This window comes from Rutidosis leptorrhynchoides, chromosome 6 (genome assembly GCF_046630445.1).
Source record: "Rutidosis leptorrhynchoides isolate AG116_Rl617_1_P2 chromosome 6, CSIRO_AGI_Rlap_v1, whole genome shotgun sequence".
Lineage (NCBI taxonomy): Eukaryota > Viridiplantae > Streptophyta > Magnoliopsida > Asterales > Asteraceae > Rutidosis > Rutidosis leptorrhynchoides.
Window position 1 is genome coordinate 135,739,680 of NC_092338.1, and position 12,524 is coordinate 135,752,203.

Below are 12,524 nucleotides of genomic sequence, written 5' to 3' on the forward strand. Positions count from 1 at the left end.
TGAATATTAAATAAGGTTATTTTGGTAATTAAATGTACTTCCGTTGTGATTAAAAAAATCAGGGTGTTACATCTTGTGTGTGCAATATGATGGATTGATCCCCGGGATGTCTGTGGTCTTCCATGTTATGGCCGAGTGATGGGACTTAAGTAATGAAACGAGTCTTGTCTTTTGGTCTTGGGTGAGTTTCGAAGAAATAATCACCGAAAGTTGGTTTTCTTCCTTAAGATAAGCATATTCAAGATGCTCAGGGAGCTCTTTAAGCTCAAGAGTGGGAGGCTCCTCCGATGAAGACTTGATTCGAAATCTATCTTCCTTGCAAATAGTCTCAAATGGTTCTTCCCTATTAGTCTCACATTCAATTTCAGTTTCATCAACATTAACGTTCATCAATTCCCTAAAATCGGCCTCTAAATCCTCAATTTCATTATCACAAATTTGGTCGAACTCGGTATCAACCTTAAAAAGCTTTTCAAGCTCATCATGCACATAAAGGTCAATATGGTCAAAAGCATAGCACTCATGATCGCCGGCGTTACTCGGTTGCTTCATATCTTTCAGGATATTGATGGTCACACGCTCTTCACAAACTCCAATGTTGAGTTGATTGCGTTGTACCAAGATGATGGTGTCGGCGGTCGCCAAAAATGGTCTTCCTAAGATGAGGGGGACTTGAAGGTCCTCCTTCATCTCCATGATAATAAAATCAACTGGGAACACCAAGGTGTCAATACTAACCAAGATGTCCTCGGTGATGCCAATAGCGGTATCAAACGAATGGTTAGCCAAGGCCGAGTCGCTCGTAAAGTGATTGGGGCATTAGGTTAATGCTTGCACCCAAATCTGCAAGTGCATTGAAGACTTCCGAGTCACCGAACTTACAAGGGAAACTGAATTTTCTCCTATCTCCTAACTTCTTAAGAATCCCTTGCCTTGATGCAAGAATCTTGTTGCATTCCTCTTCAATAAAGAAAGATGTTTCATCATGATATTTAACCTTTTGAGATATTAGCTCCTTAATGAACCGACCGTAGTTTGGCATTCCTTTAAGCACATCCGTGATTGGCAAATTGACCGTGACGTTTTTCATCATTTCTTGAAACTTTTTGTTTTGAGCCGCCAACTTATCCTTCTTTAATGCTTTTGGATATGGCACCGGTCTTGTAGCCTTCAAAGGTTCACTCCTCTTTTTTCTTACCCGTCTCCTTACTTACCCCGGTTTCCTCTTCAAAACTTGGTAGTGGTTCATGGGTTATAAAGGGTTGTGGATTGGGGATCTTCAATCCCTTGAGTGATTAAACCTCTTTGAGTGGTTATGACGTTGACATTTTCGTTTCGGTTTGGATAGTTAGGGTTTTGTTTGGTGCTCTCGATAGGAATCAATCTTGTGTTGTTGTTTTATTGGTTTTGGTTTGGTTTTCGGTTATTGTTGTAATTGTTGTTTGGGTTAACTTATGTGTTTGAAGGTAGGGTTCCTTGTGGCCTTTCGGTAACTTGATTGGAAAGTCTTCCAACGGTACTTTCAAGGTTTTGAAACAATGCTTGTTGGTTTCGTATTTGTTGCTTCAAGAGCTCTTTCTCTTTCATTAGGAAAGCTTCGGTTGATTCTACCTTTTTGATGTAATTTTGCATGATTTCTTCTAAGCTCCTTGAAGGTTGAGATTGTTGAGTGTTTTGTGAAGGTTGAGATTGTTGATTGTAACCTTGGTTATTTTGTGGTTGACTATAACCTTGGTTGTTTTGATAATTTGAATTGGATTGGTTGTTATAAGGTTGGTTGTTGTAAGGTTGTTGGTTTTGGTATTGGAAATTGTTGTTTCGGTTTTGGTTATAGTTGTTGTTGTAAATTTGATTTCGGTTTTGGTTTTGGTTTACGAATCCGGGTGGTGTATTGGTTTGATTGTTGAATGAGACTTGCTTTTGATTAGGGTTGTAGTAGCCTTGGTTTGATGTTCCTCCCCGTTGATAGTTTTGATTACTCACGTAATTTACATGAGCATCCGAATTCATGGGAATGTCATCTAGATCGACATGGTTGCATTGAGTAATTTAGGGGCAATTCTTGGTGTGATGTGGCCCTTCGCATCTTTGACAACCTACTTACATTGCTACTACCATTTGTTGTAGCTTCTTCAATTCTTTCCCATACATTTGAAATTGATTGTTCAAGCTTGCAAGTGTCACTTGCCCATTATCACTCTCAATTTGTGTAACACTTTTCCTTGTTAAATCTCGTAGTGAAGGTGCCCATTCGTATGTGTTAACCGAGTTGTCTTCTAACAAAATTTCGGCTGCATTTGGTGATTTATACATGAATACCACACTGGATGAAGAATCAAGATATTGCTTAGTCAAAGCATTAGTGCCCCGGTAAAATGTGTTGATGTACTCCTTCTTCGTCAAACCGTGCGGTGGGAAAGCTCTTAGCATTTTCTTGAATCATACTCACGCATTATAAAAAGTCTCATCACCCCGTTGGGTGAACCCATTAATCTCCATTCACGGTGGGAAGAAGTGATTGATAAACTCATTGGTTAAATCTTGGAAAGTTCTTATGGAATCGGATGGCAAGCTGAGACGACCCGCCCTAATCCATAAGGACGAATACAATAACATATGATTACATTGCGAGGTATTTGACCTCTATATAATACATTTTACAAACATTGCATTCGTTTTTAAAATACAAACTTCCATTACAACGGAAGTTGACAGATATGCATATCGTTTCATAATATATCCAAACTTTGAATGACTTTATATTAATCTTGATGAACTCAACGACTCGAATGCAACGTCTTTTGAAATATGTCATGAATGACTCCAAGTAATATCTCTAAAATGAGCAAATGCACAGCGAAAGATTTCTTTCATACCTGAGAATAAACATGCTGTCAAGTGTCAACCAAAAGGTTGGTGAGTTCATTAGTTTATCGTAATCAATCATTTCCATAATTTTAATAGACCACAAGATTTCATTTAATCAATAATCATACACTCGTAAGTGTTTAAAATTCATTCATATGGTTTGAACACCTGGTAACCGACATTAACAAAATGCATCTAGAATATCCCCATATATAAACATCGAAGTACTAAAGCAGTTCAAATTCTCTGACTGGGGCGTGTCAAAGCCCATAGATCTATCTTTAGGATTCGCGTCAATTGGTGGCAATTATAATAAACACCAATTCTTAGGTTACCAAGTTCAACAAGGGCGATATCCAGTATAACAATTCAACCATAGAATGTAGTTTCAAGTACTTGTGTCTATTTCATAAAACAGTTATAAAAGCAGCGCATGTATTCTCAGTCCCAAAAATATATATTGCAAAAGCATTTAAAAAGGAAGAAAATGAAACCCACGATACTGTATTTTGTAGTAAAAATACATATGACGACATTGAACAATGCAGGGTTGGCCTCGGATTCACGAACCTATATCATTTGTATATTCATTAATACATATAATCGTAATTGAACAAATTTATTTATTATATCCTTAATTTATATATTATGTAAATTTAATTAGTGTATATATTCAAAATGGTTAATATTTATATAGTTATATTAATATATCCATATTTATATACATACTTGTTTAATGTTATATTTAAAAATCGATAGTTTGTTATTTGTAAGTATTTATATAAATAATTTTAGTAGGTTTGATATATAATTATGTGAAATTTTAATATAATTATAGTATATGTATTAAGTATATTTTATGTACAAAATATTTATTTGCTTAAAAAGGTAGTTTTTTTATATTAAAAATGATAATATTAATAATCATATTACTTAATAATAATAATACTCATATTGATAATAATATTAGTAATAACAATAATAATAATAATAATAACCATAATTGTAACTAGGGTTATGATAACAATAATAATATATGGTAACTAATACTTATATTAGTAATAATAACAGTAATAACTAATAATAATAATAATAATAATAATAATAATAATAATAATAATAATAATAATAATAATAATAATAATAATAATAATAATAATAATAATAATAATAATAATAATAATAATAATAATGTTAATAATTCTAATACTTTATGATAATAATAACATTAACAATAAAGATAAGTGTACTAATGATAATAATCTTAATAATAATAATAACAATACAAATAATAATAATAATAATAATAATAATAATAATAATAATAATAAAAATAATAATAATAATAATAATAATAATAATAATCCTATCCTACTCATAATAATAATAATAATAATAATAATAATAATAATAATAATACATATATTAGTAATAATAATAATAATACTAATAATTATAATACTTGTAATAATTATAATAAATGAATAATAATAATAATAATAACAATAATAATAACTTGAAATGAAGACTACCTCAAAATGATAGGATAAAAAAATATGCCACCAGAAGGAATCGAACCCAAGACCACACGCTCCCATACAAACACACTTAACCAATCATCCAATACTGTTTTTCTGAATTTGTATCACTCCTAACAGACTTAACCCGTCTCTTTAATTCATCATCTTCCTCATTCTAATCAACTCAATTCAACTGTAACCTCATAAACACAGCTAAATACGAATTTTGCTTTTTAATTACACTTGTAAACAACCATAAACTAACATAGGTGTTCTTGAAATAAATAAAAAAAATGAACAAAAAAAAATAAAATATTACAGCTATTGCTGCGTCGCTATTTGTAAAAGAAAAAAAATTGTTTTCCAATTTCTGAATGTTTTGGACAAAACTTATAACACAAAGTAGGTTTAAAATCACACCTAGAATCTTTCTCAACCATCAACAGAATCAGAAACATCAACGGGACTTCGAATTTCCTTAAGAACAAAATGTTTGACTTTTTGATTTAGAACTTTGACTTCGAAATTCATACTCAGTATGAGGAATTGGATACTAAAACTTTGTGGATAGTTTGATTACAAGATTCCTAACAACTCTGTGTTTTTAGATTTTGAAATATGAATTGAATTCGAGATAGAGCATAAAAGATATGGCGATAGAGGTATTAAACTGGGTTATGGTTTTTCTATTTGGTTCTTCAATTGCAGCAGTGACTTATAGATGATGATTGTATTTATCGAATGATTGAAAATGGCCAATAAGGTTTTGATCGTTTTTGTTTTGAACTGGTGATGGTGTCGATAGAAGGGTTCACGAGCAGAATATAAAGGAAGAAAAAAAATGAATCTGACAATAACAGATTTCGCGTAATTTATGACTTTAATTTTATTTATTTTGTAATTAATTAATATTAATAATTAATAATTATATTAATAATAATAATACTAATACTAATAATTAATTAATAAAATAAAATAAATAAGGGTACCAGTAGTAATACTAATAGGAATAATAATTATAATATAAATAATAATAATATCAAAATAATACAAATAAAAAAAGTGATAAAAATAATGATAATAATAATATGATAAAATGAGAATTCTAATAATAATGATAATTTTAATAATCCTGTTAATAATGAAAATTTTATTAATAATAATAACTCATAATATTTAAATCACAACTAAATTCTTAAATTTTTTCATCATTCTTATAATAATATTTATATTTAAAATCTTTATTTTGATATTCGTAACCTTAATATTATTAGAAGTTTAATACTTATAATTATAACAATAATAATAATCATAATATTAATAATAGAATTATTGATATTAATATTAATAATAATAATAATGTATGTGATAACAACAATATCAATATAATAACTATATTTTAAATTGTATTTACATATATTAATATTATATATTATTAATTATGAAATATTTAATATTTATATAATATATAATATATATTTTACATTTATACAATTTAATGATATACATCTAGTACTAATTATGTATAGTTATCAGATATATATTCGAACTATTATGTTTTAAATATAGAGTTTTATTACATAGGTAACTATATATTGAAACAAATAAACTCAAAGTATAACATTATACATTTAATATTTTGTTAGCGTTGACCAAATATTTTCGCATTTATTTAAATTCAATATACTCTATATGTTCAAAATAACAAATTTTAGTTATCTTTTATAATAACTAAATCATATAATAGTTCATTAATATATTTAATTTATTATATAATTATTTACATATATAATTATTTATATCTACATTTCTGTTTACAATTGAAGGTTCGTGAATCTTTGGAGACAGTCGAATGTTAAATGAATACATGAACACAGTTCAAAATGTTTAAGTTTTAACTTAACAGACTTTGCTTATCGTGTCAGAACATTTAACCATTTAAAGATTAAGTTTAAATTTAGTCAAAAAATTTCGGGTTGTCACACAAGCTCCTTAACCTAACTTTTGCTACTACTTGAAGTGTAAATGGAAATGCCCTTAACTTAAAAGTGTCATCGGTGACATCCTTGTTTTTGTAGATATCACATAGATCATTAAAGTATTGGATGTGTTCGAACAGATTTTCTTCTATTAACCCATGGAAGAAAGTATCTTTGATCATTGTGAAGAAGTTAGCCTCAATCTTCCAATTATCCGCTCCAATTGGTGGTTTTGTAATAGTCGGTGCTATCATTGTTGGTGTCACCAATCTAGCGTTCCACATAGGCGTATCTTTTGGATCATTCAATAACTCTTGATCAATCGGTGGACCTTGGTTGATTGGATTACCCTCTTCATTGAGAATCGGTTGACCGTTTGGATCCATGTCTTCTAAACAAAATGGCAAAACCTTAAAAAATTTTCTTAATACCCGTTCTTCTCTACGTTTGTAAACCCCTTGCACGTGTTTTTCCGGATCGGAGAATGGATGTGTGAACTCTTGATCCTTGTGGGACCTTATTATCATACACCAAAGGTACCTATCCTTCAATCACAACACAAACACAAGTGGTTTTCTGAACAAAAATAATATAGAAAAGTAACTTTCGTAAGGATAAACCCTTACGAAAGGATCGAACAATCAAAAGTTTAAACCAAATATCCAACTAAGCTAATCGATCCCCGGCAGCGGCGTCAAGAAAGTATGTGATGAGGTGCGTTATATACATCTTTTACCCCCAAAATTTATATATGATTCAAACACTACAAATAAGCACACACAACTAACGAGCGCTTAAAACCCGATTATTATAGCACTTTAATGTAAGTATTCTTATCAAGTTCGTCTCAAGAGAGCGGTGTAAGTCTAATATTTGAAATTATCAATTGTCCTAGGGTTTGTTTGATTGGGGGTTTTGATTGATTTTAATTAACAACTAAAACTTGCACAATTAAACAAACTTGAACTTAACGAGTAATCTAGTAGCAAATAATAATTAATGAAATATAGAGAACTTAAATAAATTAACTAAGTAGTATTCATTTATCTAATCCTCTCTATGCTAGGATTGCTCTGTTTTACCCAAATTGTTATCACACTAGTTGTTGGACTATTAAATGTTTAGCATTACTACCAAACCTTAATCAAACAACACTCCTCGAATTCACATAAGCATTGTATTCTAAGATCAAGTTAAGCATGACCGGTTATTGAGATTATGCTTGGCTTGAAATCACTTAGAACCCCTAACTATCGAAATCACTTAAGATAATTGGCACTACTATGTTGACTAAAGCCCAATTGAAAGCCAACCTAGATCAAGAACACAATCACTTAAAATTCTTAAGCTAGTTGTCTAGCTCACTCAAGGTGTTGAAGCACAAATCGATTCACTTCTCAAATCACTAGGAGAGCTACTCAATCTATGTAATCAAAGTAAAGCCTAAAATAATTGCATAGCAATGGATCTTTAGCTAACACAATAACACTTGATCATGTAATTCATTCAAACAACATTATTCAATTGATTTTTGGGGCAAACACTTGCATTAGAGATTCATAGATAAGCAAACACAAGAGATTTAGCCAATCATGGCTAAGATTACACTAACAATAAGCATTGAAACATAAACAAACATCATCTTAAAGTTATTACAAGTAATTAATTCAAAATATATGAAGAAAAGTGGAGATTACAACCCAGATTCAAAGATGATGAAGTTCTAGAGCTAATCTATGATGGATCTTGAGCTAGCTTCCTTCAATCCACCTCAAACACCAATGGATGTTGAAATTAGGGTTTTGTAGGTGAAAATCGGACTTAGAATTGCTGCTCTCTCAAAGACACACATGGAAAATGACCTAATCTTGTTCCTTTTATAGTGCTGAAAATCTGGGCTGAATCAACGACAGGAGCGCCGCTTTTAATGCAGGAGCGGCACTTTTGGCTTAAATAAGGAGTAGCGCTTTTGCTTTAGGAGCATCGCTTTTGGCTGGATGGGAGCGGAACTTTTAGCTGTAGAAACGGCGCTTCTAGCCACTGGTGGAAAATGGAGCCAAAACGTGCATAAGAACGTCGCTTTTGAAGTAGGTTCGGCGCTTTTGCTCCACAGGAGTGGTGCTCTTAGTTGAGGAGCGGCGTTTTTGATGCTGAATTCTACACTTGCCATTTCCTTAGCCACTGTTGATCAAGATTTGGTCAATTTTACACCAAATCAGGTCCTTAGCCCCCAAATTGCCATTTAGCTCATAAGCATACCAAATAGGCTCCAAGATCATCAAAAACCGAACAAAGTGAGGGAAATATCGCGAGATAAAACATGTATAATTTGAGCGATATCAGATACCAATAACGGCAGTGATATCAGCTAAAAAGTCACGTTTTCACCCCGGTATTAGAGCCCAAAAACAATAAAGTTACGAGCTTTATCGCCAAAATACTCGCTTCGTCAGTTAAAATTGAAGATCAAGTGATTACGAAGACAATGCAAAAAGAATTAAGAGAATCGGAGCTAAAACGAATATTCTAGAGTGAAAACAGTGAAAGACAAGAAACCAAGCTTTACGATCCAGTGAAATCAGCAAGCTAAACGGCCTGCCATAAGGGAAAGCGGCTTGCCAAATGGCCTAGGCAAACAGGCATCACAAATGGCTGACCAGGAAAACGGGCTAGGCAAATGGCCTGCCAAACCGCTTGCCAGCCGTTTGCAGGCAAAATTCAAGCCTATTTAAAATGTCTTTGTCATCCATTTTTACACACACTTCAATTCACTTCTTTCTTTCTCTTTCTACAATATTAGTCTTACTTTCAAGGTCTTCGACTGCGGAAAACCTAGTACCTAGAGAAGAACGCCGAAGATTGTATTAGGAGCGGTCTGGAGTTTGAAGTTGTCATTTTTTTATTCGGAACTCGTTTAATCTATGTCATTATATAATGTCTTCCATTATTATGCCTTGTGATATTGTTGCCATGATTAGCGAGTAGTTATCTTTAGTGTATGCTATGATGTAGTTCGTTATAATGCCGAAATAATATTATGGTTTGTGTATGTTGTCAAAATGCTTTCCGATTATGCTTTAAACTCAATCGCTTTTCCAACTAATAGAATGTAGTTATCGTCTCTGTTATTGGGAAGTCGCGATCCCCAATTCAGAGTATACTATATGTGTCACTCATTGGGAAGAGAAGTCTATCAGATATAACATAAGTTTGACTAAGGCACACCGGTTGTTGTAAGTCCACCGAACCTTGGATTTTGACTAAGGACTCTTTCGTAGTGAAACATCTAACTAGACCCCTAGTACATTGTCGGTCCTATACCATGATAGTGTAGTCACCAAGCATATAAACTTCGTATGTGCACGCTGAAGCACAACAGTTGTTGTAAGATGTCCCTCTGCTAAGTAAGGCCATGGAACTCGGTCAGTGCTGATTAGTACACTTCACCATAACGCGGTCTCAAGCATTGCACCCCGCTTGAGGGATTCTTAGTTAATTAAGGAACTGTTTATTTCAACACATAAAGGATTGGACCGTTAGGATAACCGAACGTGTTCATGGAAGTCAAACCTGACTTAGTTATGGTGTTCTTTATGGTTGAACTCTTTTAAGGGCCAACTATCTTTTAAACCTAATCATTAATGAAAGCATTGAAACACATCACGTCTCTCGGATATGGCAAACCCTGTATTCTATTATGCTTAACAAAGTTTAGTCCTTTGTGGAATGTTAATACGTCACCCAACTGAGTCGCTCAATTGGATGAGTCGTCTGAACGTGTATACCTGTAGTCAGACTGCATGGGCGTCGGGGGTAAGGGACGTTGCTGTCTATTCAGAATCTTCAAGCCTAACACATTACCCAGTGACATGTCTTATGACATTGCGTTTAGGACTACCTATTCATGAACCAGCATTCCATAATCCCGGCAAAGTAACTGATGAAATCATAGTATGCGCTTGTTTTATCCTTATCTGACTCACAAATTTTATCGCATTTACTTTACCTTATCTTATAAACTAAAAAACCCAAAATTAGGTAACAAACCACTACTCCTTCACTTTAAGATTATCTTAAGCTTTAATTATAGGTTCGATTCTACTGATATCTTAAAAATAAGACCCTAGGTCATACTTCCCTTACTCATAATAAGGAGTAGTACGATTTAGGCCCCGCTAAATATAAATTTAAAACTATTGCGCTCTCTCTCTCTCTCTCTCTCTCTCTCTCTTGATAAGCCGTTTCTGACGCCTTACGGCCTGACGACACTTTATAAATAAAACCGTCCGTTTTGGCCATATCAGGAGAGGACAAGTTATTGGCGCCGCTGCCGGGGAGTTGGTATCAAACAATACTGCTTTTATCAAACTTATTCACAAGCATTTAGTGGTGTCTAAGAAATACAATTATACACAGACTTGGTTTTTTGGATTTTCCGAACAGTCTCCAATTAAATTGGAACCAAAAGAATCCTGCCTCTCCGTAGTCGGCCTGGCCGCTTGGTTTGTTGAATCGTTCGTACAAAGCTCTGTTATCGAAATACCAGGGAATCAGTAGCAAGAACCAAAAACATATTTAAACTTAGGATAATTAGATTAGATTACCTTAGATTAAATCTATCCTAGATTACCTTAGATTACGTTAGATAAAATTTTCCTTTGATTGCCTTAGATTAAATTAGGAACTTAGCTTATCTACTTCAAATTTAAAATATAAAGGCATACCTAATGTATGACCCAAACCCGATCTAGACCAGGGCCATTGTTATTCGTACCTGATTCAGACGCCATAATCTCTAAAGCACGCAAAGAAAAAGGAGTAATCAAATGGCGTTACGCGTTACTTTAGCAGAAAACACCAAACCCTCGATTGAAGGTCGAGGAGGACTGATCAGATTCCTAGATATTCAAGGACACTCGTTCGAGTTAAAACATCACATTATATAGCTCATTCATAACAGCTGTCAATTTCATGGATTACCGAATGACGATCCTAACTCTCAACTTGATAAGTTCATATCTCTTTTGAACTCCTACAAACAGCCAGGGATAGGACAAGATATAGTCTAGCTATACTTGTTCCCTTATTCTCTCACTCATCATGCACAAACATGGTTTGAAAGTTTGGAAAAAGATTCCATCACGTCATGGACGGAGATGCCTACTAAATTCCTAACCAAATATTTCCCTCCTTCTAAACAAACCAAACTTAAGAATGACATCATTAACTTTAAACAAAGTTATAATGAATCTCTTTACACTGCATGGGAGCGATTCAAAACCCTACTGAAGAAATGCCCTAATCACCAGTTACAACGGTCAACTCAGATCTGTAACTTCTACAATGGTCTTACGGTTAATCATAGGACAACGATCGATGCAGCAGCTCAAGGAAATCTGATGAACCAAACCACAGACGAAGCATGGGAGTTGCTCGAGAACATGACAATGCATCATCATGATTAGAACAGTGGTGAAACAACTTCATCATCTGCCCCACTCTCCACACTTAACAATCAAACAGAAGCCAGCAAATCCCTCACGAATAAGATGGAATCTCTCGCCAAACAACTGGGAGAATTGAAGATGCAGCCGCAGCAGGTTAACCAGGTTCAAGCCTATGTTAATTGTACCAAACCGTAACTCAATGAAGAATATCAAGTAGAGTACGAGAACCCTGACGGGAGTACCATGTTTTCCTCTTCATAATCAACCTGCGAAGATAACAGATCAACTTTTCCTTTTTCAACGATTCAATGGTGGCCTCAACTATTTTCAGCGCGTCATTAGCCACTTTAACCTATGTTTTAAGAAGTTGCACCCTCTTCTAAAGCTGCCCAGACATGTGAAGATCTGCGTGATGAGTGCGCTCAGTGCTCAACCTGTCACAGTCCCTTGCCCACTTCAGAAATGACATCTGTGTGTCAAAGTTCAGTTTCTAGTCCGGCGTCGTATTCTCTAACTCTTGCATTATGACAGCAGAAGCGCACCCCTGCATATACAAATTCTACTCGAGTGCGGCGCGCTTGGACACATTTATTATTGCAGCCAAGTTGTCCACATGAATTGGCACGTAATGATTGTCATTCAAAATTGGCGCTCGGATGGAAGAGGTGGCGCTAGCACGACTGGCAGAAGGAGTTGAAGAAGAAGGAGCA

At 33.8% G+C, this 12,524-nt stretch overlaps 1 non-coding gene across 1 annotated transcript; it reads right to left on the reverse strand.

Moving 5' to 3' along the window:
• Positions 1 to 11,572: 11,572 nt before the first annotated feature.
• On the reverse strand, positions 11,573 to 11,678 carry LOC139856278 (small nucleolar RNA R71). The gene has a single exon (XR_011761771.1). It is a non-coding gene; the product is annotated as a small nucleolar RNA R71 (small nucleolar RNA).
• Between the last annotated feature and the right edge of the window lie 846 nt (positions 11,679 to 12,524).